Genomic DNA, 15,317 nt, shown 5'->3' with positions numbered 1-15,317 from the left:
AAGTAACCGGATGTTTTATTGCAGAATACATGTTTAATTTCCTTTTCAGCTTCATTTGCTCTGTGCTGATTGATGCGTGGTGCTCCGGTGTCCACCAGAAATTGAAGCCCTGCGTATATCTGGTATAGGGCACCGGACTGTCGCAGCTGTGAAGGAGCAGACACGCAGCGCAGGCGGACCCGGTGGCGAGGCGGAGTCGTAACGCAGCGGAGCCGTAACGCAGCGGAGCCGCATCCAGTGGAAATTGAGGGTTAGACCTCTCAGCTATTCATGGCACGGTGAAAAAACACAGGCACGCGACGCTTACGTAAAGGTCCGGAAAACGTACAATTCCGTATCAATACCCCCGGGGTCTATTGATACGTTTCCGTATCAATACACGCTTCGTTAAAAATATATACTTTTAATTAGCATATGTTTTATTAATTACTAGACATTTCAGGATCCCAAGGTTGAAAAACACTGCATTACAGTATGAATAGATGAAACCAACAAAATTCTGATAAATCTAACAAATAGTCCCTGTGAATGGGTGTGGGTCGTTACTAGTGAACAATGGTAAAGGAACTCTTACCCAAATTGATTTAAAGTGGAAACAAAAGGATAAAATAGGATGGGCTGAGAGCTCGCAGTGCGCGTGCTCTTCCTGGAGGAGGAGGAGGAGGAGGAGGAGGAGGAGGAGGAGGAGGAGGAGGAGGAGGAGGAGGTACCACAAACTTTGCTCGTTTACTTAACATCACCTCCGCGCCGCCGGGAGAGCAAACACGCTGCCTTTAAGCTGTGGAGGAAGAGATTTATAGTGTGTGTGAGTGTCTGCAGTGGAGCATCACCCACACGGTCTATAGTCCACAGGAGCCGGACTACGGACGGTGGTTAGTGCGCGCACGGATCTCCCACTATGGAGAGCGCTCTGGTCTAAGTGGGGACTGGATTATTTCATGGTAAGTGACCAAAGAATTTGCGTTCATTGAAATGTATTTACGTATGTTTTTTGTAGATATTCTTAAGCAGTTGTGTCCCATTCTGTGTTATCTGAAAACTTTCTGACATGTTTCTGAAGACATAGAATAATGTATTTATGTATGTATCAGTACGATATATGTATATTTGTACATTTGTATTATGTTTTCCTGGAGGTGTGCATTTGTATTGAATACCTATTTAATTAACAGGTTTTTATTTAACGACAGTTAAATAAAACTTTTCTAAAGGTTTTAGTGTTTCTTTTTTTTTTTTTTTCATTCGAAATATTCTGGAGCATCTGTTAAAATAAAATAAAATAAAATAAAATAAATCTGATTCTGAAAATCTGGATGACTGAGTGAAAAATAGCATTTACACGCTTTTTGTTTTGTTTTTAAAACAATTATTGCTGCTTCCGTTTATATTGTATTTAAAAAAAAATATGGGTAAAATTTAAAAAAAAAAAGAGTGTGTTATTACTCTATTAGTAATAATATTAGTAATATTACACCAACCTTTTTCTTTTGTAATTTTGGTTTTGTTTGGATCCTTTATCAGTCTAGTTTTAGGATATTATACCACACAATGACTTTAGTGTATCCCTTTTTGTCAGAAAGCTTGTTTCAGTGCAATTTAAGGAACTTGTTTTCAAATTGTATTTCTCATAAAAAAACGAACTTTTTCCAGGAAATAATTTTTATTATAAATTTGGGGAAGTGATATACTCACAGCTATTGTTTTTTATGTTCCTTTATTTATTTCCCTTATTTATTTATTCATGTTTTTAAACTAACTTCCCCCAACCTGGGTCACAGGGCCTCAGAGTGTAGCACGATACACAAGCTCCAACATATTTTGTATGCTTTAAATAAATTATTAAGCAGGGCTTTCATGGCTTGTAAACACATTATTTTTCCACCAATATTATAATCATTATTATTAGTTTTAGTAGAGGTGTTGAAAATGTGTGAATACATCAGGGAAAAGGAGAAAGTGTTTATGTATTTAGTGTCTTTTGTTTTTCTTGGTGCTACTGCACTTTCCTCCCCCAAACACCGGAGATTACACCTGAATCACTGACACCCCTTCAGCTGCTATTCAGGGACCCTCAGTCATTACCTAAATTGGGGGAGCCTGGCTAAGCATTTTTCAAAAGCTGGCATTCATTTTTTTCAAGGACTCTTTCATGGCTCCAGACTTGGTAATTTCTCCTTCAGTGTTTTGCCAGTCGTCAAAATCTCTTTTAGAGGCATTTCAACTTTTCTTTTCCCATCAGCTGCACAGTTGTATGAAGAGGTTGTAATTATATCTATATTTATATAGATAAAAAGAACGATACATAAAATTGTTTCTCTGAATAATAAGAGTGTGTCATCAGCCAATGGAGTTCCCCTATGAAATTAATGTAAATCCTAACTTACCGGTAATTTAATTCAATTTCTTACCTTACAAAATCCAAGTTCTAATGAAGTTGTGTGAGGTTTGTCTCTCAATAATATTAGCACTTCCTTTCTGAGTTCCTTTCCTCTCTCTCCTCAGGCGTCATGGTTCTCGTTGCCATTTCTAATAAATTGTGAATAAGCAGCAGCAAAAGAAGTCCCAGGTTGTGGAGAATTCCCCCATCCTGTGACCACAAGGTACCCCATCTTAAGAAAACACAAATTCATTCAAAAAACCCTTCTTTAGCCAAACGTTGGAGGGATGGAAAATATTTTCATAAGAAACCAGGCTCTTCCTGACTTTATCTGCGCTTATTTTGTTACGTTTCTTCGCAGCTGTAGGTCTCATGATGTCTTTCAGCTTCTGTGCACGACTCCAGTTCTACTTTTTCTGCGATAATCTCGCAAACTGGAATCCAACGTGATTCAAATTGAAGGTTACAGTGTTATGTTGACCTGAGTATCAACAGAAAAAAAGGGGAATGTGTTGTGGTCTGGGAAACACACATTGTTGAACACACACAGGATTTAATGTATTTAGAATAGTTGTGTTTTAGGTTAGAATTAGCTGACTTTACCCCTGAGCTATGCTGACAGGTGCATTCATTTTAAATATCCAATGAATATTTACATGCTCAGAACTTTGGACTTGTTTGCAAAAGACTATATATTTTATATTTTTACTATATTTTATGAAGTAAAATAAATATTAAGATTAACAAATGCAGAGAAAAACAACTCACGATATTTACATTTTTAGAATAGACAATTGTGTGTGTGTGTGTGTGTGTGTGTGTGTGTGTGTGTGTGTGTGTGTGTGTGTGTGTGTGTGTGTGTGTGTGTGTGTGTGTCATTTATTTCCATGCAAAGACTTATTTTCAAATAAAATATTTCTTCCAATTGAATAGGAAAAATACTTGAGATACAAAAACATCTACAAATATATACAATTAACATTTGAAAATTTTTAAAAGTTGTTGGAATAAAATTGGAATTTTTTTAAAAAAAGGGCCAAATTAACTTGCTGGCATTATTTTTAAAAACGCCAAATGTTTTTCTAAGTTTTTAATTTTAGGTTTTGCCTTAAAGGTTCAAGGTTTTTTTTGTCATTTTCATGTTTCCATAAAAACTAAATGTGTTTCTCAGGACCAGCAGCATATAAGAAAATAAATATTAATGGAAATAGTGCAGTATAAACACAATACAAGAGAAATAATTAAAAACTATAAATAAATAATAAAGTACACCCAAGAAGAATACAACTTAAGTAAAAAGTATTTGTATTTTGAAGACGTGCATTGCATTATTTTCATAATAATTCTCAATGTGTTTTGTGACACCAAAACTAATTAATAATTAATTCCAACTTAAACCATTTCCTACCTAATTATTAGAGGTTCAAAAATAATAAAAGCTTCTCTTCCTCTAAAACATCTTTCTTCTCCAACCAGACCTCAGATTTGAATCCCCTGGAGTCTCTCGTGTGTGTGTGTGTGTGTGTGTGTGTGTGTGTGTGTGTGTGTGTGTGTGTGTGTGTGTGTGTGTGTGTGTGTGTGTGTGTGTGTGTGTGTGTGTGTGTGTGTGTGTGTGTGTGTGTGTGTGTGTGTGTGTGTGCGTGCGCGCGTAGACAGCAGCTGTCTCTTCGTCTATCTCAGCTTTCCTTATCTCATTCTAGAATATTATGAAGCCACACACATCGCAGTGTAGCGTGCAGTGAGCAGCTTTTATTCCTGTTGTGATTTCTCATGGTTAAACACTTTCACGTGGAATAAACTCTGGCGGTTTAGGAGATTTGTCAGGCGTCAGGTTTTTTGTATATTTCCACATTTTTTTTGTGTGCTTTTTATGCCCTCCCTCATACAGTAAATCTTCAGGACTGTCCTTAGTGCTCATGAGCTCTTCCTAACAGTTGTGTCCGCCTGGCCAGCTGTTTGCAACTATACTCAAGTCGCTAGCGTGTGTGCGTGTTGGATGATGTGTGTGTGCACGTTCATTAGTGAAGGCAGGAGCACTCATGCGGTCAGGCATGTGTCACTTTTCCTGAATGTGTGTGTGTGTGTGTGTGTGTATGTGTGTGTGTGTGTGTGTGTGTGTGCACAGGAACGAGAAGAGAACCCAACCCTCATTAGACCAGATGTTTTTACCTGGGAGCCAGACCACCATCTGACAAGGGTCAGCCCAGTCCTCTAACCTCACACCCTCTCCTCAGGCTGCTGGGAGGTCTGCCAGCTGTCCCCCAATTTGACCCCGTCCCGGGGCACTGATTCTAAAGGAGACAGAGTCTGGGCTTATATAGGGTAGGTGGTCCTGCTGGGATTTACAGATATTACAAAAGGGAATTATTGGAGATATTACTGGTGAGAGACGAAAGCAGTGAGCCAAAGTACCAGTTATTTAGAGACAGAATTGAGAGTAAACATATTTTGTGCTATAGACACAAAGTGATAAAGCATAAAAATGAAATAAGAAGGCATTCATTGACAAAGATAAAGGCAGGGCACTATCATTAGAGTTAGTGAAGTGAAAAGGAAAGGGAACAATGTCTGACGGCTAAAGTTACAACGAGAGTCGACAACAGGTTCACGGCCACCAGGGATTACTTAGAGCCTCTTTGAAATGACTTCTGTTTCACACAATGGGTCACTGTGTCTGTTCATTCACCTTTTAATTTAAGAAAAACCACCACGAGCATTAGCTTTTACCTGGTGTGCGTGTGTGTGCGTGTGTGTGTGTGTGTGTGTGTGTGTTTGAGAAAAAACTTGCAGAGACTGATTTGATCTTGTCAATAAGGAGAATGTAGAAATAGATAGTTTTTTTAACTGCTTACAAAAAGCTGCTGGACACAAAAAGTTGTATCAGATAAATGAAAAAATAAATCCATAGTGTATGTCAATAAATCAAAGATCATTTAATAAAAAAAAAAAAAAAAAAAAAAAAAAAAAAAGATGTAAAAGATTGAAGTTTCCGCTCCACTCATTATTGACATTGTGGGAAAAGTTTTGTGCATTGCATTGTGGGATGTGGAGTCGTGAAGACAGATGCATAGAAGTGTTTTTACTTCATTCTGATATCATGGGGAAAACCGGGAACAAACTAGAACAAAAATGACAAGAAATCACAGTACGAATGAAGTAAAAACTCTGCTCTACAGGACTCCACATCCCACATTGTAATGCATGAAATTGTCAACAAATGGAGTGTTTACAGTGGCAAATGATCTTTGATTTATTTATGTGAGGCCTATACACAATGGCTTTATTTGATAGAAAAAGGTTTGTGTTCAGCAGTTTTACGTTACAGGTTTTTTGGGGGTTTTTTGCATTTTTTTGCAGAGGGGAGGAAATTCAATTTGTTGTGTAAAAATTGCAAAAATCCAGTGAGAATGTTTGCGGGGAGCAAAGAGAGTCGTTTAGGATGCTTTGGCAAAAATATTAAAATTCTGTCACATGTTTCAAATTAGCACCATCGAAAGCATTATCATGACATGTACATGAGTTTAACTTGATATCAGAATCAGGACTGAATTAGTTATCAGTGCAGTTAAACAAAGGTGTATGTGGTTTTGTAGCAGTCAATGGTAGTCAACTTTGTGTGCGCAATAGAAACTGATTTTGACAAGAGCTATTTTTTTACCTTCACTCAAGAGAAAATCTACAGTTACAGACCATTTATATGAACCATAATGTCACATAGTGCCACATTATTCACAGTTTCATGATTGTGGACTGTCTCTGGTCGTAGTGCATAGTGCACTCTTCTTTAATGTCAATTTGATCTTGTGCAATTAAAAAAATCAAATTCAAGCTCATTTAGGAGAAACAAAGTCCATTTTAAAGGAGTTAAACGTGAGTGGGAGTCTGACTTCGCTCCATTCAGTCTAACAGACACAATCACTCCCGTTTATACTGGTTTAAACTTTGCCTGACTACCAAGAAAAGTGACACTTGTTCATTAGTTTCCTGTTTCTGTGCAGATAAAAGCTAAACAAACTAAAAGCTGTAGTGTCAATATATTTTTAAGCAACTATGTTAATAATTAGTATTCTTGCTCGTGGCCTGAAAATGTTTTAGAAATACAAATTTAGTACAAAACATCACACATCATCACATATTATTGTAACAGTTTTGAACAAGACATTACTAGCATTTACTTTACTGCGTGTTATTTCCTTATGCTGTCCAGTTGTATGTATTAAATAACTGTTAATTACCTCCGCCAAGCACGAAGATGCTGAGGTTATGTTTTACCCTGCGTTTATCTGTTTGTCTGTCTGTTCATCTGTTAACAAGATCATTTGAAAGGTTATGAACGGATTTGGATGAGATTTTCAGGAAATGTTGATAATGGGACAAGGAACAGGTGATTACATTTTGGTGATATTCTGGATGACCAAAAATGAGAAAATACCCAAAAAATAGGAAAATAAGAGCCGTGCCTGATCCTGGTCCTTTAAGCGCGGTGGCTTATGGGTAAAGCGCGGTGGCTTATGGGTAATGCGCAGTGGCTTATGGGTAATGTAGCAGCGGTAGGGAAGTGCATTGTGCGTATGTCCCGCCCAGTACTCCTGCTGTCTTCGCTCTCCGAGTGCTCCAGTTTTAATAATATTTTGGTTCCAGTTTAGTGACATCATTGATTGGCAGATGGTACAAGTTTCCAATGTATCGCACTAATTAACAGTTAATTTACTTTGTCATTCTCAGTCTCTTTAAATCCAACTGTGCAATGCACAAGGCCAAAAGCCTATTAATATTTCACCATGAATACACACAGTGACAGTTGGGCCTCATAATTCAATATCATCATTTAATGTCATCAAAGTGATAATTATGACCCAACTACAGTATCCCTGATAGCAATTTTAGTATTTTTTATAGTGGAAATATCAGATGAAAGCACATTTTTATTCTTTAACTGCAACATTTGTTACATCTTTGGAGTCTTTTCCCTTAGCCTTTTTTTTTTTTTTAAATCATTCATTTATTTTTATTTACAACCAATTATACAAAAAAAAAAAAAAAAAAAAATCATGCACTTGATCAATCTTCTGTCACATCACGCTGTGCATTGTGAGTGAGTGTCAAGTCATCACGCTCAGTGGCTGTTTAGCAATTTTAATTTGAAAATATTTAATAATAGAGTAAATGTTGAGTTTACTGATTGGCAATGACATCAACAATGTCACTACTAATAATTACAGTAAATGATCCTCACTAAGGTCTCAATATTAACAGCCAGTGAACATTTTATGCTTAAAGGTGATGTGTAAGCATTAATAACTCAATGTGTGCTCAATTTGAAAATGGAAAAAATATTTTAAATCCAATTTTATTTATATTGTGAGATATACAACGCAATCATTTTCATGGCAGATACAGTGGTATGCAAAAGTTTGGGCACCCTTGTAAATGTTCATGATTTTCCTTAATAAATAATTGGTTGTTTGGATAACAAATTCCAGTTAAATTTATCATATAGGAGACAAACACAGTGATATTTGAGAAGTGAAATAAAGTTTATTCGATTTACAGAAAGTGTGCTAGAATTATTTAAACAGAATTAGGCATGTGCATAAGTTTAGGCACCCTTGCATCTTATTGATTTTAATACTCTTAGCACTAATTATTGGAACTCAAAATTGTTTTGGTAACCTCAGTGATCCTTGATCTCCATACACAGGTGAATCCAATCATGAGTCAGGGTATTTAAGTAGGAAAATTCTAGGTGTTTCCTCTTTGCATCTTCTCTGATTAGTGGCAACATGGGAGCCTCAAAACACCTCTCAAATGACCTGAAAACAAAAATAATTCAACATCATGGTTTAGGGGAGGGATACAAAAAGCTATCCCAGCGATTTACGCTTTCAGTTTCAACTGTGAGGAACATTGTGAGGAATTGGAAGACCACAGGCACAGTTCTAGTTAAGGCCCGAAGTGGAAGACCAAGAAAGATCTCCGAAAGGCAGCGGCGCAGGATGGTGAGAACAGTCACAGTCAACCCGCAGACCAGCTCCAAAGACCTACAGCATCAGCTTGCTGCAGATGGTGTCACTGTGCATCGTTCCACTATTCAGCGCACTTTACACAAGGAGATGCTGTATGGAAGAGTAATGCGGAAAAAGCCTTTTCTCTGCACACGCCACAAACGGGGTCGCTTGAGGTATGCTAAAGCACATTTGGACAAGCCAGCTTCATTTTGGAACAAGGTGCTGTGGACTGATGAAACTAAAATAGAGTTATTTGGGCATAACCAGGGGCGTTATGCATGGCGGAAAAAGAACACAGCATTCCAAGAAAAGCACTTGCTACCTACAGTAAAGTTTGGTGGTGGTTCCATCATACTGTGGGGCTGTGTGTCCAGTGCAGGCACTGGGAATCTTGTTAAAGTTGAGGGGCGCATGGATTCCTCTCAATATCAGCAGATTCTGGAGAACAATGTCCAGGAATCAGTGACAAAGTTGAAGTTGCGCCGGGGCTGGATCTTTCAACAAGACAATGATCCTAAACACTGCTCAAAATCTACTAAGGCATTCATGCAGAGGAACAAGTACAACATCCTGGAATGGCCGTCTCAGTCCACAGACCTGAATATTATTGAAAATGTATGGTGTGCTTTAAAACGGGCGGTCCATGCTCGGAAACCATCAAACCTGACTGAACTAGAGATGATCTGCAGAGAAGAATGGTCCAAAATACCTCCCACCAGAATCCAGACCCTAAGATCAAGGATCACTGAGGTTACAAAACAATTTTGAGTTCCAATAATTAGTGCTAAGAGTATTAAAATCAATAAGATGCAAGGGTGCCTAAACTTATGCACATGCCTAATTCTGTTTAAATAATTCTAGCACACTTTCTGTAAATCGAATAAACTTTATTTCACTTCTCAAATATCACTGTGTTTGTCTCCTATATGATCAATTTAACTGGAATTTGTTATCCAAACAACCAATTATTTATTAAGGAAAATCATGAACATTTACAAGGGTGCCCAAACTTTTGCATACCACTGTATAATAGCTTATTTACAACAGTATATCAGGAACTAATAAAATAAACAGAATACTCAAGAAGAAAACTGCAGCAGAGTCCGACTTTGGGATTGGACCTCTCTGTCTCAACCAGTTAAGGTTAGTGGAAAGGTTGTGGAGAATAGTATGATTGCATAATTAGAATAAAGGCACAGAATTACGACTACAATCATAAACTATACAGATACTAGCATTCAATACCAAAACATAAAGCTGGTTCCAATTATTGTCTTTTTTAAGGATTTGATTATCGGGACAAACCACAGGATCATCTTATAGGATAATCTGGCCTTGGTCAGAAAGGGGTAAAATTGGGACAAAAACAGTCTTATCTTTATGTTTGTATCACGCTTTACCAGTAAGACACCAACAGTATACAGAAGTTGGTCACCAGCCAAAACAATCTATTCTGCCATCAGTTTTCGTCTTTATTTCTCAGTAAAAGAATAAATCCAATAGTCAGAGCCACACTGGTTACTGGGGGTACAATTAGTCTAAAACACGTGTGTCAAACTCAAGGCTCGTGGGCCAAAGCCGGCCCTTTAGAGCATCCAATTTGGCCCACAGACGACGGTAAAACTGATAGAGAAAGAAAACATGAATTATTGTGTAAGTATTTAGGTAGATATCTCAAATTCACAAATTCAATGAAACTCCACAATATTTACTGTGGGCTGAACGTTTTCCCATGCTTATATCGCATGAATGCAGTCATTTTGATTGCAAATGATGGAAAGAAATCGACATTTTTAAAAAAAGAAAAAATCTTGCAATTTCTCGCAAATAATTCAACAAAATGACACAAAAATTGGTTGCAAAATCAAGAGTTTTTGAAGTGAAGATCCTGCAGGGACTGATATTGAAAACCTTTTTTTTTTAATTTTTTTTAATGAGAAACAGAAAATGTACAATGACAATTCACAGAATACGATTTGACAACAAAAAATAAGCAGTGATACAGTATATCAATACCTCCAAAAACCTTTGGGAGCAGATTGCACGTCAACATTATCTGAGAGTATTTAATGAAACATGTGAACTATTGTGCAAGATTGTAAAACATTCTAAAAACTAAAAAAAATTAAATATAGAAATACACAGGAAACTGATAGTGAAAACTACAGCACAATAATGTTAAAAATGCTTTTTTTACCCTCACCTAAAATGTACAACCCACTTGAAATCCAACTAGTAGGGGTGTCCTTATCCGATATTGATATCGAATATCAGTCCGATATCAGCCAGAAAACAATTATCAGATATTATTGGACTGCATCTAAAATCTCCAATATAATATATATTGTTTTTTTTGGATTTTTTTTTTTTAATATCTTCCATTTAATTTTTTATTTATTTTATTCAATCATAGAATATTGTTTTTCTAAAAGGTTAATTATATGTAATCCATTTGTTTATAATAATTTTTTTTTATAATCAAGCCTTTTCTAACATTTCACACTACAAAATAAGTAATACAAGTCTGTACTGTATGATTCGTGCTGATACTGTATCAGATCGATATCGGAATCGACCAATACTCAAGACTGCAGTATCGGTATCGTATTGGAGGTGAAAAAGTTGTATCTGGACAACCCTACCAACTAGTCCCTATTTGGTCCCTGAACTAAAAGGAGTTCTGAAAACAGACAGAAGTAAACGGGACACTTATCCAGTTCATTAATAACATAACATAACATAACATAACATAACATAACATAAGATACTGATATGAAGAACTTTACAAAGGTCAGTTTTTCTACAATGTGGTTCCGATAACCAACAGGTAAACCTGTGAAAAGTACATCTCATTCTGTTTGGCTGTATCAGATCACACTTTAACGTGAATCACAATAAGCAGCACAAACTGCAGAATGTGATATGTGTGGACGAGGCAGTGGTCGAGCAGAATCCCAGGCCCCAGGTGAAGCTGGTGCGACTGGACCTTGTGACCTCCTACCCCCCCTCCAGGGTCCTGCTGGGTTTGTTTTAGCTTCAGTTTCAGCCAGTGGCCTCCTCTGTTGTGCACTGCTCATCTTCTCGTTCAGTGTCCTGTGGTTCCCATGGCCTTGGCTGCCCTGCTCACAGGCCTCGCCCTGAACCAGGAAGTGCCTTGCCTATCACGCACGGAGCTCTCGTGCTAGCTGTTGCTTGAATGTGCGTGTCAACTACAAAACTGCTGTCAAGTCAAGAGGTGTTGTTTTAGGCATTGTTTTAATTCCCAATCAGTGGAAAAATCTGCAAATATCAAGTTCACAGTGCTTCCATTATCGCGCTTTGTGCTGGCACATTACTTAATATTAATATTTACACTTTACCAAATATTTATTTAGATCAGAGCCTTTGGTCTCGCCAAGATCTTCTGTTTTCAACGATTGTATCTGAAGTACAACACTACAGTGTGACCTTAACTTAAATTAGGTGTGATTCTCAGGCTGTTTTTTATTATATCAAATATTTAAGTGCACATGTGTTAAACTCAAGGCCCGGGGGCCAAGTCTGCCCCTTTAAAACAGAGTTTGTCAAAGAGAAAGAGCGAGAGAGAGGAAAATGAACACAAAAAGTGTTTAAATCAGTGTTTTTCAACCTTGGGGTCGGGACTCCATGTGGGGTCACCTGAAATTTCTGAAGAATTAAAATAGTAATATTTTTTTTCTTTTTTTTTTTTTTAAATGAAAACAATATCAAAAAACTGTATTTCTATACTTTCACTTTGTGAAATGTAAATCTAGTTAAACTAAAATGCAGTAAAAAAAATATATATATATTTGAGTTCAAACATAATCAAAAATGAATTCTAGAAAAAAAAAAAACTGAAATTCTTGAATTGGGTCACAACCCAAAGATGGTTGGGAACCACTGCACTAAATACACTTTCTCTCCACTTATTTACAAAATGAGATTCTTTAAACAGTCCGTTATCACTCGTTCATTCCATCATTATGCTCTATAGTTGAATTAGTAAGTAAATAGTTTTCTAAGCAAAATGTTGTAGTCGGACAAAGGGAATACTTGGATTCAGAAATAAGAGAAAGGGGGGACTTGAGCAAAAAAAAGTTTGAGAACCACTGCTTTAAAACATCCAGATTGGCCCGCAGGGTAAAGTAAAAATGTCTGAGAAAACATGAATCATTGTGTGAATTATCAAATCATTTAGTTGTTGATATTTTAGTCAGGTTGCAAAGGGGCGGAAAATATCTGACGAATTTCCACAGGAACTTCAGCTCTGGAATTTTGTCAATATAAAAAAAAAAAAAATAGAAACTTTTCATTGAAATTATTTATTGAAATTAGGCAGAAACTGGTAGTCATTTTATGTCACTGTATCATATCCAAACATAAATATTGGCATCCATGCAAAATAATACATAACAGATTAATTTGGAAATAGAACTTTACAATTATTCAAATGGAGTTTCATTGAATTTGTCACAAATTCAATGAAAATCAACAATATTTGCAGGGGTTTACAGTTTTCCCATGCTTGTACAACACGATTGAAGTCATTTTTATTCTCAAATTGTTGATAGAAACCATTTTTTTAGTTATTCTTTTTCTCTATCAGGTAAATAAAGCTACTGTTTTGGACCAAAAACAGAAATGTGTCTTCCATCTAACGATGCAATGATATGATTAAACCAACTGTGTCACTTGTCGAGGCCCTTTTTTTATTTACCTTTATAAGTTTCTGCTCCTGTGTAAACCCCCTTTTGCCCTCATAATTCATGACTCTCATCCGTCTCTGTCATTGTTGTCAGCCGGGTTGGAGGTCAGGCAGTTAGCTGCAACTTTGCCATGAAATGGCCTGGAGGCATAAGAGAGAAAGAGGGAAACAGAAAAAGAAGAAGAATCATGAGGCTTGTAGTGTGCGTCACTATATCATCAAAGCAGCTGCTTTACGTCTTTGTTTGCTTAGAATGCTTTAGAAAAGGGATTTGTTTAAGACTCGTGTGTGTTTAACGACGTATTTGGTCCTATTGTTGCTCTAAGTCAAACACAATGAAATCACAAATATCACAAAAGGCAACTTATCTAACTAATCTAGCAGCACAAAGTACTCAGAGTAACTGCGTGTTTATTTTGTGGTATTTAAAGTGTCTTTTAAGTAGGACTGTCTCATTTGAAATGTTTCTGCCAGTGATTGACAATGCAATAAAATCAATCTTCTAACAGTAAAATATGTCTTTCTAAACGAAGAAAATCTACATTAAAAACACATTATTCCCTACTATATTCATAAAAAAAAGAGTTTTCTTTCCAACTATACCTGCGCGGCTCAATGTAATAGTTTGATTTGGAATGTATTACATGCATTCGTGCATTCCTGTGTCATGTTGTTTTGTCGAGGTCTTTTGTTTCTTAAGCTCAGTTAAATAATGAGGAAATGCTTTCTTTAAAAAATAAATAAATAAATCAGAAGCTTGAATATTTGACATTCATCTTTTATTTTGAGTTTAAACCAAAACTTCATTCTGGGTACTTTATCCCATCATCTCCTACATCACATGTGTCAAACTCAAGGCCTTTAGAGCACCTAATTCGGCCCACAAAAGAAGGTAAAAATGACAGAAAAAATGTGTATCAGTGTGTAAATTACAAAATAATTCAGTTTTATCTAACGGCCTTTTTTTTTTTTTTTTTTTAATCTCAAATTGCTAAAAAAAAACAAAATTTTTTCAAAATTTTAAAAAGTTCCTCAATTATTCTACTAAATTAAATAACAATTATTCATAAAATCAAGGAAATGTAAGTGAATTCTAGTTTAAGGTCACTTAATGCTTGAATATTGTTGGTATCATATACTTTATATGTAATTTATACCTTGAAGCGCTAACTAGGATACATTCATGTTGAAATTGCTCTTTTTCCTGCCTAAAATCATTGGCCCACTTGAGATCAAACTGGTGTATTTGGCCCCTGATCTGAAATGTATTTGACCCCACTTTGCCCCAAACAAAGACATGCATGGCTCCGCCAAGATTTAAAGAGTCAAGGATTTTTCACACATTGCAGAACCAATGCTGCTCATCTTGTTTTGGTGACACATCAACACATCAACAAGAGGCTTTACATAAATCAAACTTAATCTTAAATAACAACCTTTTGAACTGAAGTATTTACCAGAGGCACTTTGCCAAGCGTCAGTGAAGTGCATACTTGTGTTCTGAAGGTGGTTGTTTGCTATTGTTTCTTTAGCAGAGCTGACGACTCCAGAGAACCAGACTATCAGCAGCGTGACAGGATACGGAGGATAAAGCTCTTTTCAGGGCAGGTGAGAGACATGAATGTAAAAATCTGTTCAAACGTATTAGAACAATTCTAAAATGTATCATTGCGAAGTAGCAAGAATGTTTTTTTTTATTAAATATTCATTGGTAATTTTTGGAAGTTGAGAGCCACATCTGACTTTTTTTTTTTTTTTTTTAACAATATTTACTTTCTTATGCTACTGTAATTTTTTTCAAATGATATCATTGACCTATTTACAGAGTTTTTACACCAATTTGATTCAAGTCAGAAATTCAACATGCATAAATGTTATTTACCAATTAATCATGATCACAGTATTTTAGCTCAGAAATTGCTTTTTGTGTTTTGTTTTTTTTTTTTCCTTTTTTTGTTTTTTTTTTTTTAACCATTGAAGCTGTTATATACAGAATCAAAGATCGTTCAAATCTACGACCGATATTATCAGTTGAACGGAATTGTAACGTTATTCTTTAGCAATTGGAAACTTTTGTTTCATCGACCAAAATTTAAATTTTTGAGAGAAACTCCACAGAATTTCGTATTTATTGCAGTTATTATTAGTCGACAAATCCCCATTTTACATTTACATTCACACCAACATCGCTTCACACAAAAGTCTGATTTCAGTGATTATCCTTCTT

General features: G+C 36.1%; 1 protein-coding gene across 3 annotated transcripts in view; it reads left to right on the top strand.

Moving 5' to 3' along the window:
* Positions 1 to 741: 741 nt before the first annotated feature.
* Positions 742 to 15,317, top strand: part of eya2 (EYA transcriptional coactivator and phosphatase 2) — a 37,030-nt gene continuing 22,454 nt past the window's right edge. For 2 of the 3 annotated variants that reach the window (XM_028447246.1, XM_028447244.1), the window contains exons 1-3: positions 742 to 941; positions 2,503 to 2,600; positions 14,623 to 14,698. The gene's annotated coding sequence lies outside the window, so the exon portion shown is untranslated. The remainder of the gene's footprint in view (positions 942 to 2,502; positions 2,601 to 14,622; positions 14,699 to 15,317) is intronic. The other variant, XM_028447245.1, reaches the window with a different exon arrangement.

Source organism: Gouania willdenowi, chromosome 5 (genome assembly GCF_900634775.1).
Source record: "Gouania willdenowi chromosome 5, fGouWil2.1, whole genome shotgun sequence".
NCBI lineage: Eukaryota > Metazoa > Chordata > Actinopteri > Blenniiformes > Gobiesocidae > Gouania > Gouania willdenowi.
Note: the sequence above shows the minus strand (reverse complement) of the source record. Positions and strands in the feature narration are given on the sequence as shown.